The sequence below is a fragment of the Micromys minutus genome (assembly GCF_963924665.1).
Source record: "Micromys minutus genome assembly, chromosome: 13".
In the NCBI taxonomy this organism is placed as follows: domain Eukaryota; kingdom Metazoa; phylum Chordata; class Mammalia; order Rodentia; family Muridae; genus Micromys; species Micromys minutus.
This window is the reverse complement of record NC_137982.1, coordinates 11,342,004-11,366,458: the sequence shown is the minus strand read 5'-3', so window position 1 is coordinate 11,366,458 and position 24,455 is coordinate 11,342,004. Positions and strand designations below refer to the sequence as shown.

General features: G+C 52.3%; 1 protein-coding gene across 5 annotated transcripts in view; it reads right to left on the bottom strand.

Moving 5' to 3' along the window:
• Nucleotides 1-24,455, bottom strand: part of DAB2IP (DAB2 interacting protein) — a 169,475-nt gene that overhangs the window by 141,439 nt on the left and 3,581 nt on the right. Inside the window, exon 1 of one of the 5 annotated variants that reach the window (XM_080927840.1) lies at nt 3,811-3,928. The exons of the other annotated variants lie outside the window; for them this stretch is intronic. The gene's annotated coding sequence lies outside the window, so the exon portion shown is untranslated. Of the gene's footprint in view, nt 1-3,810; nt 3,929-24,455 lie in introns of those variants that run through there. 5 annotated transcript variants of the gene reach the window in all.

Sequence of the window (24,455 nt, the reverse complement as noted above, 5' to 3'; positions counted from 1 at the left end):
TGAATCCAAAGCATCTGTTTGTCCTTCAGCAACGGTCAGCCCAGCCCAAGTGCAGACACAGAGGCTCCTGCCTGGCTGTGCTAAAGTATAGGATGCAGGGAAACTACTCTGGGCCAGAAGCATTGGCAGAGCACTGGCTAAGCTGGGTGACAGTCACCAGGCATCAGAAGGCCCGTGCTGTGCTCACTAGTCCTCTGGACACTCAAAGGAGAAGTACTGGGTCTGTCAACACACAGGTATGACTGGAGTCCCAGCACTGGGGATGTGGAGGCAGGAGAATCAGCTGTCCACAGCTGGCCTGGGTTACAGACATTAGCCAGTTCTTAGGTGATGAGACCCTGCTGGACACTGATAGAGATGGTCCAGAAGCCTCAGGCGCAGACCAGAGTGCGGGAAGCCTAAAGAGCAGAGGGAAGTAAGCAGAGAGGAACCCCAAAGCCACACACTGTAGCCCAGGGATTAGGTCCCGATGCTGTGGTGGGGCGCAGGCAACCACTAACAATGGGAAACAAGATTCACGACAGAGCTAGGAAGCTGAAGCTCACAGGGCTGCTTCAAGAAACCTGACTGCTGGGCAACCCAGGCACAAGGTACGGGCACAGTACGAGGAGCCTGAGATGGCTTCCACCTGGAGGAGGTTAGAGCACTGGGCAGGGGCACCAGCTGACAGAAAGAAGTAGAAAAGGCTGATGGGAGATAGAGGTGGTAACTTGAGAGGGAAACCAGAGGTGCTATACACCCCCCCCAGGTCTCTTAGCCCAGGCTATTCCACCTGAGAAGGAGACCACACCTGGCTTTGTCCCAGAGCCCTAAGCGCCTTTGGCTCCAAGTCAGGAACCCGAGTCATTTTCATTGTCACCTTCTTGCAGTGGCAGATGAAAGCCTGTTGGATTCTGAGGCCAGCAACCTCACTGGCTCCTGAACCCACCGAGGCACCCTTCCTTGGCGATGCCAGAGGAGCTAGCTCACAGCTCTAAAGGATTTCCGCCACTTAGCTGAACAGCCCCACCTCTATCCCTTTGACATCTGAGGAGCCTAAAGATATGAAGAACTCTCCTAGGATCGTTTGCTATACACCCCAGGCCCTCCATCTTCCAGACAAGATCTCTAACATCAAAGCCACCTCCAGGTGGGCAGGAAAACCACAAAAAGTCACAGTGCTAAGAACGCTGTATATATAGTTAGAGGATGAGAGTTCAAGTCCTGGCTCTTCCACATTCTGCTCATTCCTCCCATAATATATGTGGACTTTGGGTGTCCACTTCCTCTTGTGGACTCCTGGGACCTGAACTCTAAAATGAATGTAATTTACCCTGAGCCTTCAGAGGAATCAAAGGGTTAGAAGGCAGAATAAGTCTCTGTCTGCCACAGAGCTTGGGGGTCAGAAAGGTGACAGTGGAAGGGTCCATGTGAGTGTGCCCTTTCCGCCATAGCCAGCCCTCAGAAGAGACAAATCCCCAGAGATGCCCTCCGGGGAGGACCGATTTAACAAGAAACAGACCCACACCATGCCCTCCTCCATGCAGGCTCAGAACCTTCTAACCGGAAAGGTCTGAGCACCCACACTGCAAAGTGGGGAGGTCACCCTCACCTCTCCAGTGTCCCTACCACTGTCACTGAACAACCAAGCACAAGGGTATCAGCAAGGTGTGCCACTCCTTTGAGAAAGCAGAGGTCAAAGGTCTGCACTAATGCATGCACTCCTTGAGAGCAGCACTGGCCCGCTCTCTCTAGCCTGCCTCCTATCCGCTGATCTTGCCACATTTGCCACGTACTCTTCCTCGGAGGACCTGAGGGCGAAGCTTCTCAAGCTATGCAGAGATCCCTAGGTCAGGAGTGGAGATGAGTTTGCATTTCAATAGGTACCCTGGGTGCTTGTGATAAAAGCATCCTGGTACACACAACAGGCCTAGACATAAGTGTGCGTGCAAGTGTATACACACACACACACACACACACACACACTCACTATAGCAGGCATTCAAAGAGGGTCAAAAAAATTAGAAGCATTTGGGGTGCAGCACAACCCCATCACCGACTGTATGACCTTTGATAAGTCCCTTCCTCACGCTAAATCCATTTCTTTGTATACAAAGTGAGGATAAGAAAGGACACAGCCTCACAGGGTCCCCTTAATGCAGTGACATGTGTGTAATGTCCCCAGCACAGGACTTGGGACAAAATAAACACTAAGTGGTGCTCTAACCACTGCCAAACTCAGATCCCCTGCTTGAGTGCCTAAGGGAAGGCACAGAAAGCGGAGACTGGGGGACCTCAGAGAATACTTGAGCCATTAAGAGATGCCTGAAGGTCTGTGCAGACGTTCAGTGGGTAGAAGTAATTGGGACATAGATTTCCACTCTGAACAAGAATGTTTTAGCTGACTGGAGATGTCCAGTGCCTCCTGAGTTCCCTGCCCGGAAAACCTGAGCTGAAGAGACTAGATGTGTACCAGAAATGGATGCAGTCCCGGGAAGGGACCCTGGAGTCTGAAGCATCCAACTGTGGCTGGGGTCAGGTTTCTCTCCTGCATGCTAGTTGGCTGGGTCCCCTGTCCCTCAGCATTTATAGTTGTCACCTCTGCTTTCAAAGGCCTAAAACTCTGACACATTCTCAGCAGAGAAGGGAAGTGGTTGGGTCATTTGAAATCTGGGACCTACAGCTTCTGTCCTTAGGAAGTACTACACTGTTTTTCAAAAGGCCTGCTGTTTGATTGTTCCTGAGGGGAGAGGAAACTAAAGAACACAGATGCTGAGTCCCTCAGACACCAAAGGTGGGAGCAGGTATCCTCCGCGCCTCACTTCCTAAAAGTCTTACTAGATCCTCCTGCTGGGACCCTTTGTGCTCAGGGCATGTAGGTGAGCAGAGGAAGCTGAGATTTGAACCCCTGTTTGGATTCTTGAGCGGGGTGTTAGGTCTGGTTAATTCTGAGGCACAGTCAAGAAAATGCCAAGAAGTTCAGACTGAAGAAAAGCAATGTTTCCTATTATGACTCTCAAAGGTGACCACTGGCCGTTAAAACTAAAGCGCGGCATCCCCACCCCCACCCCCGCTGCCACCTCAACAACTGAAGGAAGTGGGATAAAGCCGGGCACACACACATCACAGAAAGCTCAAAAGAGCTTCCCATGCCCACCAGGCTGAGACCTAGAAACCTGGTGGCTTGGGTCTCCCTCCCCATCCCCTATGTGGCTTTCAAGGTGTGTTCTGTCAGTGGAGGGTGGGGTTGGAAGCAGGCCAAGGAAAGAAGAAGAGAGACCTCTCTGCTCCCACTTGCGTCCTTAGTAACAGCACTAGCTAACAATAATTACAAACATCCCAAAGTTGATGGGCATATGGGAGACTCTCTCTCTCTCTCTCTCTCTCTCTCTCTCTCTCTCTCTCTCTCTGTGTGTGTGTGTGTGTGTGTGTGTGTGTGTGTGTCTGAAATTTGGTAGTCACGGGAAGCCTCTGAAGCTGATAGACCGGAGAACCCTGTACCCCGACTCCTGTAAATGGCAGACACCAGCTGAAGGTGCTTTCCTGGTGACAACTGCACTCTCCTTCCCAGAGGAAAGCGTCAGCCCTGCACCGGGCTGCGGTCAGGGTCAGGGATAGAGGCAGAAATCAGCAAAGTTTAAAGGGTCTGACAAGGTTCGGAGCTCCTGCGGGAGAGCCGACATGAGAAATGAATAAAGCAAGGATGGGCGCACTCCTCAGCCCTGTAGCTCTACAGAGGTATCAACGCTCCCAAAGTCTTCAAGAAGACCCTGCTCAGATCCCTGCAGGTGTTAGGGTACCTCAACTTGACCAGCGGTCCTCAACCATTACCTCTACGTGCTGGCCTGGCCGCTGAGCACTGTGCAGTCGGAGAAGCCCAGGGCCAGGGTCCGTAGTCACTGAGTCTCCGGGTCGCAGGGCACTGGGCTGCCAGTTCGGCCGAAGGAAAGTTTCCGTGGGGCCGGCTGGGCCGAGCGGAGCGGGCCGGGCTGGAGCGAGCTCCGGCCGGCTCCGCCGCCTCCCGCGGCGCCGCGGCTCTCTGCTCCCCGGGCCACCCGGCCTGCCCTTCCCTGCCAATCGCAGGGCCCGCTGCCGAAGCTCTGCCCGCCCACGGGCCCCAGCGGGGGCGGATGGGGAGGGGCGGGGGCGCACCTGTTTGGTCAATCGACCCCACATCTCCACCACCCGCCCGGCCGGACTGGGCAGGGCGAACCCCTCGGCTGCCAGCGCTCGCCCCCGCCCGGGCTTGGCCAGGGTCCAGGCGGGGCCACACGCCTCTCCTCTGGCCCTGCTCAGCCAGGTCCAGCTCACGCATGGCCTCAGCCCGCCCTCCTAGGTCGTTCCCTGCCTCCCTTGCTGTAACCCAGGGACAGAGAGATGACCAAGGCTTCTCTTTCCTTACTCCGCTGCCACCCTCTACCTCCCCCGCTGCAAGCATCGTCCCCCCACCGTTCGCTGACCTCTTCAATTTCCCCAAACGACTAGCAGCATCTCCAACTTAAGGCTTGGAGGCAGGTACCAGAGTCCGAGAAAAAGGACCGTGGCACTCCATCCACTTAAACTCCGGGACACCCCAATCCGTCCTGTTCGATGCCCCCCACCCCCAATTTCCTCAGCCCACATAGATGTCATCGCCCCATTTTCCGCGATGGAAACATTGAGACCAGAAGGGGGCAAAAGCTTTTGCGATCTTTTTGGCAGGTGAGTTGACAAGAGTTCGCTTGGCTCCCGTCCCCGAAACCGGTGGATGTTTGGGTCCGCCCCTCCTGGCCCCGGGGTGGGGGTGGGAACGGCGAATGGCCTGGAGGGGAGGATCGCGGAGGAGGCGGAGGCCCGCGATGGCGCGCGCCGGGCCTTACCTCGGCTGCAGAGCGTGTCCCCGCAGAGCGGGCCCGCGGGAGGCCCCAGCAGCGGCAGGGAGGCCCAGGCGAGCGCTCGAGAGGCCGAGCGCCCAGCGCCCATCCCGGCCGGCGTCGGACCTGCCTCCCTCCGCCGCACCTGTGGCGCCAGCGCTGCGCACGCGGCCTGGGCCTCGGGGGTCGGGCCCTGGCGTGCAGACGCTCCCCCGGGCTCCTCGTGCCGTCCCGGCTCGGACTCCCACGGCGGTGGCCCGGGCCCGGCCGGGGAGCAGGCCGCCCTGACCGGGGCTGCTATTTTTAGTTGCGAGCTGCTCTCCCAGTCGGACAGACAGAACCAGTTAATTCGGCCCGTTGAAGAAGGGCCTGTCAGGGGAGCTCCCCGGAAAGGCGGCCGTGGCCCTGCTGAAAGCTGATCCTGCGCATTCCTGCCTCTCGAGGCGGGAGGGCGGGAGGACGCCTGTAATTCCAGGGGGAAGCCAGCGTCCTCTCAAGCTGCGCCTTGGGCTCAAGTGCACGCCCCGAGAGGGCTCTTGAAACTGACCCTGGAACATGGCCCGACTTTCCTCACCATCACAAGCCTCAGATGATGGAGCAGAACCTGTGTCTACCTTCATGAGAGTCCCCGTTTCTTGTTAGGAGGAGGCCCTACTAAATGGAGTCTGAGCCCCAACAAAGCATGAAGTCATGGCTCTGAAGTTTCTCGCTGAAGGAAGTAGTGAATGTCAGGTACAGGACAGTGATGTGCTCTCTGGATGGACCGGGTGGCTTTGAAAGCCCAACACTTTTCAGTGATCTGAGCAAAACCATTGCATACATGTTCCTTCCATGAGGATTCGAAGACTCAGACAGAATCTGTACCCAGAAGTTATGGGAGGAGCCTAAAGAGTGAGGTTAAATAAATAGGCTGGGGGATTAGACTAGAGGCTGCAAAAATAGACCCACACATGTACGGAAATTTAATATTTGGCAGAAGTGGTGCTTGAGGCCAGTGGAGAAAGAGTAGGCTCCTCTATAAACGGTGCTGGAGCAATTGGATGTCTGTATTAGAAAAGAAAAGTGGAATCCCTGCTCCACACCATCAGTCTCTCGGGTATACAAAAGATTAAATGTGAAAACAAACAAACTAGGCATGGTGCCTCACCTTAGTAAGCCCAGCAACCGGGAGGCTGAGGCAGGAGGACTGTGGTGAGTTTAAGGCCAGCCTGGATTACATAATTCCAGCCCATGAGCCTGGACTACACAGTGGGCCTCTGACCCTAAACAAGAAAACAAACAAATTTGTCAGAGGACAAGATTTCTTGAAGACCCACAGAGCATCAAGAGAAAGATGGATGCGTTTAATTAAAATGTGGACGCCGTTTTATCGGAGGAAGATGCAAGAAAGTCAAATGCAAAATATACAAAGGCCTCCGACAAGTTGATTTTCAGAAGAAAAGGCTCGGGGTGTCACTTAGTTGCTGAAGTGATGGCCCGGTGTTTGATCACCAGCCATACATAAACCAGGTGTGGTGGCTAAAACCTGTAATCCCAGCCAGATGGGCGGTGGGGGCAGGAGGATCAGAAGTTCAAGGACATCCTGAGCTACAAAGAGACTTCAAAGCAGGTATGATTAGGCGCCCAGCCTAAGGAGCATGAATGTCCATTAAACAGATGCAAAGAGAGCCTCACTGTAACCGAGGACACAGAAAGTCAGGCCTCCTTCAGGAAACTGTCACATGGCTTCTGTCAGACTGCCACCCAAACAAAAGGGAGACAGTGGAATACGGGACAGGAATATGGAGAGCGCCCAGGCCAGGTGGGAAAGTGGTTACAGCCACTCTGGAAAACAGGCTGGAAGCACCGAAAAACCACCCTGCTATCCAGTCATTTCCTTAGGACACTCCTAAGTGTCCCCCTCCCAAATAGGCACGGTAGCCTGTGACCATCTGCAGACTGCACAGACCCACTGCAGAGTGCTCCGAGAGTCTCTGCCAGCGAGGAGACCAGCTAGAGAGTCCGAGGGAAGGAGAAGACACAGTAAGTTGCAGAGAAGCAAACTGCATGATATCATTCATTTGGATTCTTTAAACACGAAAACCCAAATGCCCATATATCACATGAGTATGCACAGACGTACAAGCAGAAAGCATGCAGGGGCATGATAAACGCACCTTTCAGCAAAGTGTTTACCCCAGGGAGGCAGAAGGCAACGTGATGGCTGGGAGGGAGAGGCTCCCCATTTAGGTAAGATTTTAGTTTTTTGACTGGAGTGGTAAGTGCATGCATGTCTGTCTCGTGTGTGTGTGTGTGTGTGTGTGTGTGTGTGTGTGTGTGCGCGCACAATTTTGGGAGATTGAACCTAGTGCCCTGATAATCACTGAGCTATATATCTCTAGACCCCAGATTTAAAACAAAACAAAACAAAAACAAAAAACCTAAGGAAGCTTGATGGGAATTTCTAAAAACAACCCAGTCCTGATCTGAAGGAACACATTCCTTGTTCTTTTTTTAAAAAAGATTTATTTATTTACTTTATGTACATGAGTACACTGTAGCTTTACTCAAAAAAAAAAAAAATGCATCAGACCCCATTACAGATGGGTGTGAGCCACCATGTGGTTGCTGGGATTTGAACTCAGGACCTCTGGAAGAGCAGCCGTGGGTGCTCTGGACCGCTGAGCCATCTCTCCAGCCCTACTTTCCTTCTTGTAATGATGTCATCGTGTCTAAGTGCTGACGCATGAACGTAGCCTGGCTGGCGGCGAGGTACTCAGAAAACCCAAAGACTGCTAACAGCTTCCTAGTCCACCTCCCCTGAAGCCTGCTCAGCCCAGATGCATCCTGATGGGCTTCCCAGCCCACTGTGCAGGCTAGGCCTCCAAGGCCCTCAGCTCCCTTGTGCTCTTAAGGGGTTTGCACAGTCAGTGTGTCGTCCTGGCCTGCCGCTCTCTGTCTTCAGCGTTTGTAGGATAGATAGGACTCTGCCATGGAAGACCCTGGGTGAGGTGGGGGTGAGTCCACATCTATTCCCGAGGCAGCTCGATAGCTCCTGTCCACTGTCTGTGTCATCCCAAGATGGACAGTGGCACCTAGTCTCAGATTTGTCTCCTGAAGCTGACTTTTTTTTAAGACAAGGTCTTGCTACTGTAGTCCATGCTGGTTTCAAGCTTGCAATCCTCCTGCCTCAGCTTCCTTAGTACAAAGATTACAGATGACTCTTACTATACCTTCTCATGTACACCTTTTCTGAGTTACCGCTGCGGGTCCACCCTCTCTCTGCACAGGGACTCAACTAGGGCAGTTTACATAAGAGATGAGTGAATCCGAATACTTTGGAATCAAAAGAGACCACACTCAGGAGGAGGACAACCCCACCACCTACGGACTGCTTGGTCTTCACAAATGGTCTTGAGAGTAACATGAACTTTGAGGTCAGAGAGAGCTGCATTCGATTGCAGCTAAACCATTTACCAGCGATGTAACCTAACATGCCATTTCAGTCATCTGAGCCTCACTCTTGGGGTCACACGGCCAGGATATGATGAGACCCAGGGAGTGATTAGGATGAGTCTATGAGACCACAGAAGCCATATGTACAGCCCCCATCTGAGGTCAAGCAGCAATTTTGTGAATGTTGGCCAAGAGGAAGATGTTTGCAGAGGAGGGTGGAAGGGACCCAGTTGGGCCACTATGCAGGTAGAAAGCTGGTTTAAAAACAACAACAAGGGTGTGAGCCAGTTCTGAGCAGAAGTGTGCACGTGGAGGCTGGCCCGGGAGCCGAAAGTGTCAAGAGCCTGCTCTAGCACCCTTGCTCTGTTCTTCCCCTCAGCATTTCCCTTCCCAGGTGCTTAGCTGCACGGAATGGCAGTTTGCAGACCCTCCTCTTTGTCTCCCCATTGTCACTCTGTTCCCCATCAGTCTGTTCTCACATCTCAGGGATCTCAATCTGGACCTGTCTTTTCCTTGCCAACTTCCATCTGTAGGGGCAACAGAGCCCGCAGCTCCTTCCCCAGGGACAAGTCTGAAGTGATTTACCAAATACAGAATCTGTACTTGTATATGCAAAATCTACATATGTCCTCCTGTCGGGGGCTCCCGTCAAGGCAACATGCAGGATTGGGAATTGCTTGTGGTCCAGACTCTAGAAGATGAATCTGCCAGAGTTACATGTTCTACATTCAAACAGAAGCATGAAGTTGACAGGGCTGGGTAGTCACTGGAAAAGAGCAGCCCTGTGCACTTCAAGGACTCTGGTGAGAGTTTCCTAAGCTAATAAACCAGTCCCTTTGATTTAATTTCCATCACACTATGCAATGTCCCAAAGGTGACATAAACGTCACTGTTGGTCCTTTGTCTCATGCAAATAAGACAACTTAAAGTCTGCCACCTTCTTTTTGAAGGAAGTTGATCATTGTCCCAGGCTAGCCTCAGACTTGCTGTAACTAAGGATAACCTTGAGTTTGTGACCCTCCTTCCCAGCTAACTGCTAGGATCACAAGTGTTTACTACCCTGGTTGTTTCTCTGTCTGGTTTTGTGTGTGTGCCTGACTTTGTAGAATGTGCTGAGAATCAAACCCAAGATACTGTGTACATTAAGCCAACATTCTCCCAACACCCACATCCCGGCCCCTGTCATCTTTCTTAATGGCTGTCTAGACCATCAGGGACCTCCCTGTTGGCAACATTAAAGGATGTTCTTGGGCCTTCATTTCCTCTAACCTCTAGCAATCTGTGGTTCTATGGACAATCCTGACCCCTTCTGTCTCACCACATTCTTCTAGTTTTTCTCTTAATTGTTCTGGGCTACTCCCTCTTACTCCTTGGCCAGTTGGATGATCAAATGCTCAGAATCTGATTGCCCATAATGTTCTGATCATACAGCAAGTACTGTGGTCTTTTGCTCAGGCTTTTATGAGCATCGAGCTACTTCCGTGCCTCTTTGCCTTTCTCCCTGTGGATCCTACCCATTGGTGCCTCTTGAAAGATTGGCAGAACACAGATCCAATCAGCTCTCTCCTAACCCTGATGAAAAGCTTTCAAGGGCTTTATGTTGTATTTGTGTAGCTAGTATACAGCATTCTGCCTACATGCTAGAAGAGAGCACCAAATCTCATGATAGATGGTTGTGAGCCACCATGTGGTTGCTGGGAATTGAACTCAGGACCTCTGGAAGAGCAGACAGTGCTCTTAACCTCTGAGCCATCTCTCCAACCTGCCCGATGTATTTTCCTATGGCATATAAGGAAGTGGAAGCTAAGAGAGTGTGAGCAAATTGCACGGGAGCACAGAGTATGAAAATGGCTGAGCCATTAGTCTAAGCCTCTTTGGTTCCAAATCTGAGCCTCTGTAACTGCTGTCACATCACTTGCTGCATCCTGTGTGCTATAGCTGAATAAAGTAGCTTAGAACTCAGATTCTCCTGGGGAGTCAGATGCTTGCTCATGGAAGTGGGATCCAAAACATGGTGAAGACACGGCTTGATAGAGAGTTTGCTGGCACGCACAAAACCTTCTGCATCCGACATCATATGAAGTGGACATAGTGATCCCAGCACCTGGGTGGCAGGAAAGTCAGATCAAGGTCATCCTGGGTTATAGGGAGCTCCAGTATAGCTGGGGACACACGAGACCTTGTCTAAAAAAAAAAAAAAAAGACAAACAAGCAAAAACCCAGGGTCCAAAGCTCACGGGACTCCTACAGCCAGGATGACAGGCATGGTGGGGAGGGGCCACCATGAGGAGAGGAGGAAGCATAATGTAGGAATGTACATTTGCCTTGGTGGGTTCTGGGAATCAAACACCAGTGTGAGCCACTGGGAATGGAGAGGGGACTGGGTGGTGTTGGTTCCAGCTTGGAGAGGAGCAGTCCTGTGGGAGTCTAGTCGGACTTCAGGGCTTTGAGTCTGCCTCTGCACTTCTCTCTGCTGTTCATGTGTTCTCTGAGTCAATGATATGGGGCCCTTTCTGGGCAGGCACTGAGCTGAGGACTGGGGACAAAGGTGAAAAGACCAGTGAGCTGCTCCCAGGTACTAGGGAAAGAGTCAGGCTGTGGTATCAGCAGAGCCACTAGGGAACCTCTCTGTGGTCCATACATGAGTCACTCCTATTAAATAAACTAGGCATAAACCTACAGAGGAGGGGCTGTGGTCCCTAGTGTTAGCCTGAGTGGGAGGTAGCCTCCCAAGAAGGTGACCTCCTAAAGCATAAGATATAACCAGGCAATGAGGGCACGGCCCGTGGTAAAGCATAGGACAGCCTGGCATGCTCAGGACCAACCGTTAAGCACCTCTGAGCAGGCATGTGCCACAAGCAGGGAGAAGAAGCAAGTCTGGGTTCTTAGGGTCCTGAATGCCATGCCAAGATGTTCCGGTTTCTTGGAGAGGCACCGACTGGGATGATCTGGCTGGGTGAAGGTGGGGGAGGGGTCTATAATCTGGAGAAGGAAGGTAGATCTAAAGGGAAAGACAGACTATCCTGGGGATAGTCCAGGAAGGGAACAGGAAGTGAAGATAAACAGCCCAGGAGGGTTCAGCCAGAATTGAAAGGTCCAACATGGATGGCTACTGAAGGGATAATTTTGTGGGATGGTATGTTTCAAGCCCTCTTCTAGAATGAAGAGCCTCTTTCTGAGGCTGGGGAAATGGTCCAGTGGTAAAGAACTTTCTGTGCAAGCATGAGACCTGAATTTGAGTCCCCAGAACCCACATAAAAAGCCAGGTACAGCTGGCACCTGCAGTCCTGGGTTCAATTCCCAGCACCCTCATGACAGCTCACAACTGTCTTAATTCCAGTTACAGAGAATCTGATACCCTCACACAGTCATATGCAGACAAAACACCGATGCATATAAAATAAAAATAAATCATTAAGTATGCAAAGGGAAAGGCCTTCATAAGATTGTTCATAAGTAGGCAAGCTGGTGTGCCATTTTCTTATTTAGTGATTGTGGGTGGGGCTACTCCCATGCTGGTAGTCCTGGGTTCTATGAGAAAGCAGGCTGAGCAAGCCATGGGAACCAAGCCAGTAGCACGCACACACACAGCCTCTGTAACAGCTCCTGCCTCCAGTTCCTGTCCTGTTGGAGTTCCTGTCCTCACTTCCTTCCATGATGAACAGTGATGTGGAAGTGTAAGCCAAATAAATCCTTTCCTCTCAAGTTACTTTGGCCATGGTGTCTTCTGTTCCTCCCCCGTTTTCCTGAAGCATCAGAATCATTCTTGAGTATGACAGTGTCTCAGCCCTGCCTGGAAACTAAAACATTATACCTGTGAGCTTGAATTAGCTAAAAGATCCCAAACCTCCAATGTGTGCCTACTTCCTAGAGTGACAAGTCCCAACAGTATGTATAAAGATTGGAAGAGAGGAGAGTGCGGTCACTTTAAATCCAACTGCATAATAGGGTTTCTCTCCCTCCTGACAAAGGGCCCTTTTGGAATCAGACATGGCACCCAGCTTCAGCTGCAGGAAGTATGCACTGCTCACATTTCTGTTTCAAGTTCTCCCAATACCAGACTAGAAAGGTGATTTTTTTAAAAGACCCATTAGCATAATTACCTGCCTACAACACTATGGGGAAATGATCAGATGAGCCTGCAAGTTTTGCCGTTATTTGGAGTAAGTCGCCTGAAGTTCACCGCCATCAGGATTCATGGCTGCCTTGTGTAATCATGGGGAATTATTTAGTAATAACAGAGGTACCATGATCTAATTTAGTTTTAATGTCAGGAGGTGCCCTCCCAGAATTATCAGCCTCAGAGAAATTCTAGCTTCCTGGTTTGTTTCACTTTCTGGAGAGGATTTGATTCAAGGCACCTGAAGTTCCTTCTTTATCACCTAAAGTCATCTAGGGTCGAAACGGATCTTACCTCCATGCATTGAAAACTGTGCTAAGAGCAGCGGGGCCACAGGAAGCGAGGGTGGACGCCCAGCTAAGTGGAAGCGCCGGATGGAATTTGATCCATCAGGTATTTTCTGGGAAAGCCCTAATTTCCCTCCCACTCATTACCTCGTTTTTCAGCCTGCCCAGGCTCTGCCGTTGTTTGAGTAAAACTAATGATAGTCATAGATGGGAGGCTATTCTAGCTATTTTAACACTTAACGAACACGTCACGTCCTGGGGAGGAAGTAGCTGCTGCTGTGTGTGCAGATAGGACACTGAGGCCGAGAGGATGAGACATTCCCACTTCCGGTCATATGGTAAGTAAGAGGAATAGCTGGGATCCGAACCTTCCCAAATTCATACTCCATAACAATCCTGAGCCAGGCAAGGTGGCACCTGCCGGTAATCCCCAACACTCCACAGCAGAGAAAGATGTTTGTATGTTCAAGAACAGCCTGGTTTACATTGTGTTTCAGGCCAGTCCCGGCTTCATAGAGAGACCCTGTCTCATTATAAGAGAAAATGAGGAGGAAGAGGAGGAAGAAGAATCTTGAAGTGTTCAGTTGCTTTAACCCCTTATGATGACTCAGATGTTGCTACTTTTTTTTGGGGGGGGGGTTGGTTTGGCCACAGTAGATGTAATGAGGAATTGGAAAAGTCAAGAACGGAACTAAAACTCTAATTTTAAACCCAGTGAAGCCTTGGTCTTAGTTAAAGACTTGTGAAGCGTGTGGCCAGCTTAGGCAGAGGCTGGGTACAAGGCTCTCAATGAGGCGTGACCAGCGGCCCGGCTCTGTTCTTTGCTTCCAGCTTCTGGGCAGAGCCTCATCCCCAGCACCCGCTTCTCATTCAGAAGCCAGTGTCTCCTGTTGTCATCCTGCATGTTAACAAAACCTACTCTGAGTTGCCTGTTTGTCCCTGATTATGCTTCTGGCAGAGGGTGGCCTGTTTGCACAGGAAGGGTTAGGAGGTGGACTGGCTTGTCACCATTTTCCCTGGGGACTGAGGCCACACCCAGGCCTCTCTAGGCTTTGCCTTCCCATCTCTACAAGAACAGCAGGGTTAGGCTCTTTCACTGAATGTGTGGCCTGGAACTTCCAGCACTGGGATTATTCCCATCTCCAGATTTTTAAACCCGGCCCTTTAAGCCAGCAAGCTGCAGAACCCTTGCTTCGTCTCATTTTGTGGGGAGGATGTGGAGGCGAGTTGTCTGTTTGTTTTGAGACTGAGTCTGCCTTAGTCACTGTTCTGATGCTGTGGAGGGACACCATGGTCAAGGCAACTCTTACAAAAGAAAGCACTGAATGGATGCCTTGCTTACAGTTTCGGAGGGTTAGTCCGTTGTCATCATGGTGGGGGATATGGTGCTGGAACAGTAGCTAAGGGCTACATCCTGATCTGCAGGTAGAAAGAGAGGGGGACAGAGAGACAGAGACAAAGAGACAGAGACTGGGCCTGGCATGGGCTTTTGAAACCTGCCTACTTCCAGTGACACACTTCCTCCAACAAAGCCACACCTTCAACAAGACCATGCCTTTTAATCCTTCCAATCCCTTCAAACAGTTCCACTCCCTGGTGACTAAACATTCAAATGTATGAACCTATGGGGGGCATTTTTGTTCAACCCCCACGGTGTCTTATTCAGCCCAAACTAGATATACAGGGAATCTTGATCCCCCAGCCTCCGCCTCTCAAGTGATCACGACCACCATATTCAGCTTAGAACTCCCATGTCACATGAAAGCCTTCAGTCAGAGAGAAGCTGATCCAATGGGAGTTGGGTACATGAAAGAGGTCTCTCCCGCTCACAGCCCCGTGTGTCTCCTCAGACAGTGAAGGCCGATGCGCCCTGCAGTCCTGTGTGAACTAAGATGCGCCTTCCCACCTCTGAACACCTGACTGTCCCTGCGGCAGCCTGAGAGGAGCCTCAGCAAAGCCAGCAGGATCCCTGTGCCGCGTGAACTGCCTGGTAGTGTCTGTTCCCAAGCTTCGAGCAGAAGTTCAGTGTTCCCTGCACCTGCTGGGTGGCCAGAAGGACAGGCTGTGCCCTGACTCTGCTTGCCCGTTTCTCTCTCTGTTGTTTTAATCCTCCTCTCACCACCTTCTGACCAGTGAGCCTGTTACCATTTTCTGTTGCCTTATAATAGATACCCCTCCCCCTAGGCAGCTGCCTCTTAACATGGTGGGCGCCATCAACACCCTTGAGATTGATACTAAGCTGAGGAGACTTCCCAGAGGATATGTGCATCAAAGAGACACCAGCTCTCCCTGTTCTTTTAGGCCCAGAATTGGTAGACAGGAATTATTGGAGGAGCTATTTAAGGAGCTGTCCCACTCAGCCTGGCTGAAGCCTGGCTTAGGCTTGGTGACCCTTGCAGGTAGAGAAAGGTAGCTACCCAGACTTGTCAAGGACCTTTGGGAGCTATTGGGATCCAGTGAAGGTCTTAAGTGGGGCGATGGCCAAAGCCTGCATTTGGCAGCTCATCAGACCATATGCAGACTAGGGGGTCTATGAGCTTCATAATCCTGTCTCTCCTCTCAGCCTCCTTCACACACACAGACCAGACAGCCTGGTTCTCTCTGAGATACAGCATGTGCACATGGGGCAGGGGACTTCAGGCTGCCTGTTGTCCATCCCATGCTGACTGGTCCCCAGCCTGGAATGTGGCCCGTGACCTCTCATCTCTCACCTTGGGACAGGACATCAACACTCAATCTCACTGGGTAGAGAGCTGTGGTTCGAAGTCTGAGACACGGCCCCCTCCCCAGCTCCTTATCTTCTTCTGTTCCTCACAGCCGTTCCTCAGCCCTGCAACCCTCCCTTGGTCCTGGCTAATGGTCCTCTCTCCAAATACAAGCTCTTTTGTTCACCAGGCAGCTTGCTTGGCCCTCAGCCCTAGCTTGATCTTAATGAGCCCAGGGTCAACTGAAGGATGAGGCGGCTCCATTAGACTGTTGCTGGCTACAGCTTGGAACCCTGTCCTTCCCTATTCACCCTTGTCTTTCCCTGCTCAAACTCCTCTTCCTAGCCTTTTCTACTCTAGGGCTGCGGTGCTCTACCATTCTCTCTCTCCACCCCCCCCATTCCTCCCTCTCCTCTACCCTCCCCTCTCCCCCTTCCTCTTTCCCTTCCCTCTCTACACCTATCCTGTAATTCATGAGCCCCTCTCCCTACCCAGCAGCCTCCTGAGATACTGAATAAGCACCACCACCCAGAGACAGGGATACCTTAATTTCTCCATGACTGGGGACACCTTTGTCCAGCAGGACTCTACAAAGTAGTCTATAATTCACCGGTTCGGCACCAGCCTACCTCAACAGTTACCATGAACACCAGTTGAGGGTTAAAGTTCAGCTCCAGGTTGAAGCTCCTCCCCACCAGGATTCTCTCCAGTCTCTCCTGCTGTTGGGCCCATGTTTCTTCTAGCCACTAAGGTGGACCTCGCTTCTTTCCAATGAAGCTAAGTTCTATGGAGGCTCCAAAGATGGCTTAGTACCACTCCGTGTGCTAGCTTATCAGAAGAGACCTACGTGCAGCCCTTTAGAGCAGGCAGAGTCCTTTTCACTGCATTAAGTCTTTCAGCCATCCATTATTCATTCAATATACATCCAAGGGAAAGTGCTTTGCCATACAGTTGAGGCTCCAAGGTGTGTGCAGCAGGCAAAGGCCACAGAGCCTTGATCCCTGAACAGAACACCTGAGGGGGACGGGGCTGAGGAGTGTAAGATCGCACAGTAGAAAGACCCTCTAGTCTAGGGCAGGGTCTGAGGGGGAAGGACCCCAATGGAAGCTAGCAAAGATGCAAGGAGGGGAGGGAGTGATGGGATGGATGTAAGGAGGGGCTCAGGGAAATCATCCTCCAAGGTGGGGTAGTTGGATTCCCAGGTGGCTTGGCTGTAGGAGCAAGAATCTGGAGAAAAGACAGGAGAAGGGGGTGGGGGTTAGAGGACATCACAGCCCCAAGAACCACGGGCATCAACAGGGACAGCCCAGGCAGCTGTGGTCCTCTATGCTGCACAGCTCTGAGGTTTCACCAGAACCAACACTTCCTCTCTGGTCACACACTGTCACACAAGGTCTGACTGGAGCCATCGTCCCATCTCACAAGTAGGAAGATCAGACTCAAGAAAGTCACCTCATTTTCTCGGGACCCCAGGCCTGGCAGAGAGTTGATGCACGTTCCCTAGGGCTCCAGGGACCCTCAGCCCAATGGGCCCAGAAGATGTAGGGGCCTTGGGACCTACAGTCCAGGTTCAGGATTGGCACTGGTCAGTGCCACTTGAGGGAAAGAAGTGTTGTTGAGGACTCTGTGGGAAAGCAGAGAGCAGAGCAAGGAGACTGGTCTGAACTATACAGGGGAGGCAACAGGAAGGGATGGGATGGGGGGACTTCAGGGGAGAGACCAACATGGGTTCCCCAGGCAGAGCATACAGAGCCCAAAAAGCAGAACTGGTACCACCAGGAAAGGGGACGAGAATGGACTTATGCCCCACTGTGCTACTGTTGCTCCACATAGTAGGCCTTCAACAAGGAACTACCCTGTGTAGTGTTGAGGGAGGCAGAGACATAGCTACAAAAAGGAAGGAAGGAAACGCACAAACCAAGAGACGTAGAGATAGCAAAAGAGACAGAGGCAAGACCAAGAAGGTGACAGCTGGGCAGCAATCGGGAGCAGCAGAAAGGTGCTGGTGCCTTCTGCATGTCGGGGGCAGTCTGCAAGAAGAGCCTACAAAGGTAGACTGCCCCCCCCACTGTCCTCCAGAGATGGCAGGAGGAAGCACTAGGAGTGGAGGGGTCTCTCAGCAGGTCACATGGCAGCTCTTGCTGCCCCTTCCTCGAGGACAAGCCTCATCCCCAGGGTGAGGACACCCACCCAGCAGATCTGTGTGGCCCTAAGCTCTAGCACCTGCACTCTAAGGACAGACCCAAAGACTTTTCCCTCTGAAGCCGCCCCTCCCCCATCCATATCCTATGACAGTTGTGAAGGTTACACCTGACACTCCATGCCCAGTATCCCTGCCATAGCAAAGGGCTGAGTCCGGGACAACGCCGAGGTGTTCTGGAGACAAGCGCCTTAGCCACAGGGCCTCGGTCTTGCCATTCTGGACACAGAATTAGCCTACGGGGACTGGGGTAAGCAGAAAGACCCTCTGTTCCTTCGCATGCTCACATGAGGGTTTCTGCAGCCACAGAGTCCTCTCCCACAGGCTCTGGTTCTCACACACTCCCATCTGCCTGCACATGGAGGCGCTAGGGGAATGTAGGTCACAGGCAGGAAGTCTGGCTGTGGTGACCCAGCGGCCCGCACAGCCATCAGATTGGATAGGTATTTGTGTCCCTCCAGTGCCTCTGCCCTGCTCTCCTGGGTCAGTGTGGCCCAGGCCACCCTGCTGCCCAGGAGAGGGCAAGGCAAGCCTCCTATTCTCTGGCCTCTTCTCTGTAAGGTTGTCCCTCTACTGGACAAAGTGGCCTCTTCAAAAGATTAAGCACTATATCTGCCTTGAAGCGTTTTCAGACATAGCCCAAAGAATCTTCCAGAATGAGAGGAAAGCTGAGACCGTATCTGGTTGGGCTGGCTTCCCAGGGGAGGGGCGTGAACCCCACCCCTCCATGCTGAAACTAGAACCTCATCTGGAAGAATTATCACACACTCCCCCATAAAAAGCCACCACATGGCTCTGCCGACGCAGACATCATCCCCCCTTCCACTCAGAATCTGCTTTGCCGTGTTCCACTTCTCAGTGTCCCCTGCCACAGGGCCAGAGGTCCGGGCCCTTCAGGCTCCCTCTTACTTCACCATCTCAGCCTCTAAACTTTCAGTCTGAGTGCCCAGGCAGCTCGCAGCCCAGAGGTGGTGCCTGCCAGAGTGGCAGCAAGACCCATCAGCATTAGGGGAATGCGGGAAGCCCTGGGTACCCAAGCGGCATCGTCAGAAAGCTTCCCCGGAGGAAGTGACAGAAGTGGTGTCCACACGGGGGTGGGACAGACCAGAGTCAGGGAGAGTGAGGAGAGCTGAGATGGAGACCACCCAGAGCAAAGGCGATGGGGACACATGGAGTAATGATAGTGGTGCCAGCAAAGGAGAGTGTGGGGCACTGAGGCCAGAGCCAAGAGTCACCTAAGGGTCGGTCCATGGCCCACCTTGAGCCCTGTCAGTGACTTTAGACTTTATACTATGACCACGGCAGACTAGCTGTACAAGGAGCCAAGAACATAAAGGAGTCCCAAGAAGTGAGTGGGCTGCCTAGGTGTCCAAGGCTAAAGTGAGGCGGGGCCCAAGAGGGAGTGGCAGGGTATCTCTCTGAACCTTTATAAAGCAGGCAGAGGCTTCAGTGGACCTGTTTCATCCTTTCCTGGCTCCCATCTTCCCATAATGCAGCAGGCCTGTCAGGAAGATCTTAGCAGATCTTTCCCTTGGGTTTCCACATTGTTAGGGCTTTTTATCACCTACTGTAGACTCACTGGGCTTCCAAAGGTAACGTCTCCAGAGCAGTCTCAATGCTTAGGGCACAAACTGTGGCTTCAGAAGGCCTAGGGTAGGCTGGCCACAGCTTTATCCGTTATCCATTCCCAGTGGCTTCCTCTTCACAGGGCCTAATATAGATGGCACTGGCTCCGTTCTCCTAAGTCCCACTGCCCCTGATGCTCCTCCTGCCCCTGATGTCCCTCCTGCCCCTGATGTCCCTCCTGCCCCTGATGTCCCTCCTGCCTCTGATGCTCCTCCTTCCCCTGATGCTCCTCCTGCCCCTGATGTCCCTCCTGCCCCTGATGTCCCTCCTTCCCCTGATGCTCCTCCTGCCCCTGATGTCCCTCCTTCCCCTGATGTCCCTCCTTCCCCTGATGTCCCTCCTTCCCCTGATGTCCCTCCTGCCTCTGATGCTCCTCCTTCCCCTGATGCTCCTCCTTCCCCTGATGTCCCTCCTTCCCCTGATGTCCCTCCTGTCCCTGATGTCCCTCCTGCCCCTGATGTCCCTCCTGCCCCTGATGTCCCTCCTGCCCCTGATGCTCCTCCTGCCCCTGATGTCCCTCCTGCCCCTGATGTCCCTCCTTCCCCTGATGTCTCTCCTTCCCCTGATGTCCCTCCTGCCCCTGATGCTCCTCCTTCCCCTGATGTCCCTCCTTCCCCTGATGTCCCTCCTGCCCCTGATGTCTCTCCTGCCCCTGATGCTCCTCCTGGCATATGTGCCATTCACATTTTATAGGGGACAAAATGCAGGCACTTATCCACATTTCTGCACTGCCCTGCAAGGGACAGGTCCTAATTTCCATCCAGGCCCTCCCCAGCAGATCTCCCTGCTGGCCTCCCTATGCAGTGTGTCCAGGCCAGTGGGAGGGGTGGGGCAGGAGGGACATCAGGGGCAGGAGGGACATCAGGGGCAGAAGGAGCATCAGAGGCAGGAGGGACATCAGGGGCAGGAGGGACATCAGGGGAAGGAGGGACATCAGGGGCAGGAGGGACATCAGGGGCAGGAGGAGCATCAGGGGCAGGAGGGACATCAGGGGCAGGAGGGACATCAGGGGCAGGAGGGACATCAGGAACAGTGGGACTTAGGAGAACGGAGCCAGGCTCTAGACTGGTTTCGAGAGGTGTCATCTATATTAGGCCCTGTGAAGAGGAAGCCACTGGGAATGGACAACATAAGAAACAAGTTAGTATTCACAAGAAGAGGGACCCTGTGAGTCCCTCGACTCCCACTCCCCTCCTACCCCACCCTCTCCCACCCTCCCCACCATTGAAGAGCTCACAGACAGTAACAGATGCAAGATGTAGAAAGGGAAGCAGGGGCTCTTCCAAAACTACACATTCCATGAATGTGACTTGTCTTTTCCCTAAGCACACATAAGTGCCAACGCTACCTCTTGCCTTTGGTCTCCTACCCAGAATGCCTTTCTTTAGGAGACACCAGCTACTGTCCTCTGCAAGGGCTTTATTCTAATCCTGCCCTGGTCAGCTCAACACAGCATAGCCTGCTTCTTCCCTTAATCCACAGCCTCCCTGCCCAGCTGACTCCATAGGTCTGGGTGTATCAGCAATGTGAGGTCCTGCTGTTGACTTCTTTTCCTTACTGATCTTTCTTCCTGATGGTACCACAGAATATAGCAGGTGTGAGGGGTAGGACAGGTGGGCAGGACAGGTGGGCAGGACAGGTGGGTAGGACAGATGGGCAGGACAGGTGGGCAGAACAGGTGGGTAGGACAGGTGTGTAGGCAGGAAAGGTGAGTTGGACGGGGATAGGACAGGTGGGTAGGAAAGATGAGCAGGAAAGGTGGGCAGGACGGGTGGGTAGGACAGGTGGATAGGACAGGTATGTAGAACAGGTGGGTAGGACAGGTAGCATCGCTGTCTGCCTGCACTTCTAGGAAGGCCAGAGGCCACAGTAAGGCTGGCCTGAGATTTGCTGGGCAATGGAGAAGGCAAATTAGATCTGAGGCCAGAAGACCCAGGGTTAACAGCCACTGAGAGAGGGGAAGAACAGGCGCCTGTGTTTGTTCCATTTCTGTTGCTGTGATAAAATGTCTGACAACATAATTCCAGGTTAGAGTCTACCATTATGGGAGGCCACATAGCAGGAACCTGATGCAGTTAGCCCCATCCACAGTCAAGGGCAGGTCACATGCTTGCCCCTCTTTGATACAGTTCAGGACCTGAACCCAGGGAATGGTGCCACCCACTTTAAGGCTGGGTTAGCCCTCATCTGTTACATAATCAGGACAGTCTCCCCACAGACCAACTAAGTCTAGATAATCCCTCACTGAGACTCTCCTCCCTGGAAATTCTACAAGTTGAGAAAACTGTCACAGTGTCTAAGAGTCAGTCCTAGGTTTGAGTTACGAGTCCCATCTATAGCTGTGTATTCTGGGGCCCTTCGGAGCCTAAGGATGTGAGCACAGGCAAGGCCTCCGCATTACCTGATGGGAAGCCAAGGGCTCTGTGGTCAAGTACTCAGCACACAGCCTGGTGCTTAGCTGTGTCAAAGGAACCAGCTCTGCCTCCCTGCCTCCCGGCCTCCCCAGGAACAAGTCACCCCATAAGCCTGCTCACAGACTGAGCCTAGAGATGGAAGGATCTGAGGCCAGCAAGATGGCTCAGGGGATAAAGACAATTGCAGTTCAAGTCTGACAACCTGAGTTTGATTCCTGGAACCCATGTAAAGACAGAAGGAAAAAACTGACTCCACAAAAGTCATCCTTTGGCCTCCACGTGCATAGCATGGCACCCACCCACCACCACCCCCCCCACACACAAATACACACACACACACACACACACACAAATACTCACATATGCACAAATACACACACACAAATACATATGCACAAATACACACACACAGGCAAACAGAGAGACAGACACACACACAGGATACACAGACACACACACAGAGATACACAGATACACACACAAACACACACACACACACAATGGAAGGAGCTGATCCTGCATTCCCTTCCCTGATTCAGGTACACCAGACTAGTATTACTGCTTCATCACACATAAGGAAACTGAGGCTTGAGGATTCCCAGGTCTTAGCACAGGGCCTGTTGAGTATCAGAATCAGGACAAGACCTGAGAGGCAGAGCAAGGATTTATTACCGCCTCCTAGGCCTGAAGTGGCAGGTTCAACCGTGGAGAAGGGCCACATAGGCCCGGTTTCAGAGACAAAGATATATGACACTAGGTTTGATGACTGTGTGTCTTTGGGCAAGTTGCTCAGCCTCTCTGAGAAGCCCTCTCATCTCCAGCAGGAGGGTTGGTAGAGGGAAAACGAGGAGATGAACAGAGGAGGGTGGCTGGGCACATCTGTGATCTTAGCATTAGCCTCCCTCCAGGCTAGCCCTGGTCAGTATCACAGTCTCTCTGGCTCGGAAGAAGGGACCAGGGCAACATGACCTCAGACTTCTGACAGCTTTGAGCCCAGAATAGCTCTGTCTTTAGACCATCCCGAGCCTGTCACAGCTGCGCCTGCCTTTTGCTGTCCCCTGTTGAGCTGACACAGGTCCTTGCCATGTTACACAGTCACGCTCAGTCCTGATCTGGCTCAGCCAGCAGTCCCCAGAAAGGGGGATTCTCCATAGCAAATGGAAGAGCCCACGGTTGGCAGCTGCAGCCCAACGATGGCTCTCAGTAAGTCAGCCAGAGAAAAGTCCCCGGGTTTGATCACTGCTCTTTGCATGTGCCCTCAACTCCCTTGAGCCTGTTTCCTCTTCTAGAAAATAGGCTAACAGCAGCCTGCAGGTTGGTTATGAGGATTCAAGTAGACCATGTACAGCAGAGACTCTTCCTGACACCTGACTCAGCAAGTACACCAAAAATAGTGCTGTCAGCTGAGCCTGGTGGCGTAGGCCTACAGTTCCAGTTGCCCAGGAAGCTGAGGCAGGAGGATTGTTAAGTCCTGAGCTACTGAATGAGTTCAGTGCACACCTGGACAAATAGGTCATAGAGACCCTGTTTCAAAATAAGCAAAGAGAAGCTGTGGGGTGGTTGGGCAAGCCTAGAATCCCAGCATTTGGGAGGCAGAGGCAGATGGATCTCCATGAGTTCAAGAGCCTGGACTACAGAGCTAGTTAGCTCCAAGCCAGCTATGGCAACGCAAGATCCTGTCTCAAAAGAAAAAAAGGAGTCGGGTAGCTAAGGGTATAGACCAGTTGAAGAGCACTTGTCTGGTGTGTTTGACGCCCTGGGCTTGATCTGCAGTACTGGGGAAATGTGTCATGGCTACTTCATCTGCGACCCTCAGAACACAGCAGATGCGTGGCTGTCTCCTTGCCACAGGGCTCTCAATGCCCTGAGAAAAACAATTGCTGGTGACCAGAGGAACCAGGGTGTAAGCCTGTGTCACACCCTGAGGAGTCACGAAGAAACTAATGCCTCCTAACACATTTAGCATGTTCTACTCACCCGTGTGAGCAACAGAGCCCCCCACAGGCCAATTTCCCTTTGTGCCAGGAGTAGCCTGGCAGCCGGGCAGCCACATGCAGGGCAGGGCTGGGCCTGCCAATTTGTCTGCTCAAGAAACTGAGGTTGAACCAGCAGGAGGGACTGGCTCTGGGCTGCCCGGCAACCTAGAATGCTGACTTGAATCTAGAACTGGAACATTCTACCATGGAGACCAACATTCAGAAGTGACAGTTACCCACACAGAAGCCCAGAGGAGGAGAGGAGGTCTGGGTACAATAGGCCAACAAGAGGTCCAGCTATTCCCATCCATTCATTCACTTATCCAATGACATGAATACACGTCTTTAGGACATGAAATTATATGCAAACAATGAAAGCAAGACCGACTCTGCCCTCAACGTTGATCTCAGATAGGAGTCAGCGTAGTGATCAGTACCTTGAGGGGACACTGAGAGCCCAGAGCAGGGTGTGGTGGGAGAGATAACAGAAGCAGGAGAGTCCTGAAGAGAGGCAGCAGGTGAAAACCTCCCTCAGGGCTGCCCACACCCCTCTTCCATCCCTGTCTTTGACATTCACAAGGACTACCAGAAAGATGGTTCTTTGAAGGCTAGACCTCAGCTGATACTTGTCCCCATTTACAGATGGAAAACCCGAGGCCCATGAGAACAGAGCTCTGTTGGTAGGCGGTACCTAGCTTCTATGCTTTCTTCTTCCACTGGTTTTCCTGCCTCTGGTTAGCTCTTTGGTCTGCCCTTCCCCCAGCCCCTCCTTAGCCTTGACCCAGGAGACACTCACATTTTTGTTTTTATTAATCAAGCAACCAGTCTACCTATGCATTTACATATTTGAGACTAGTTGT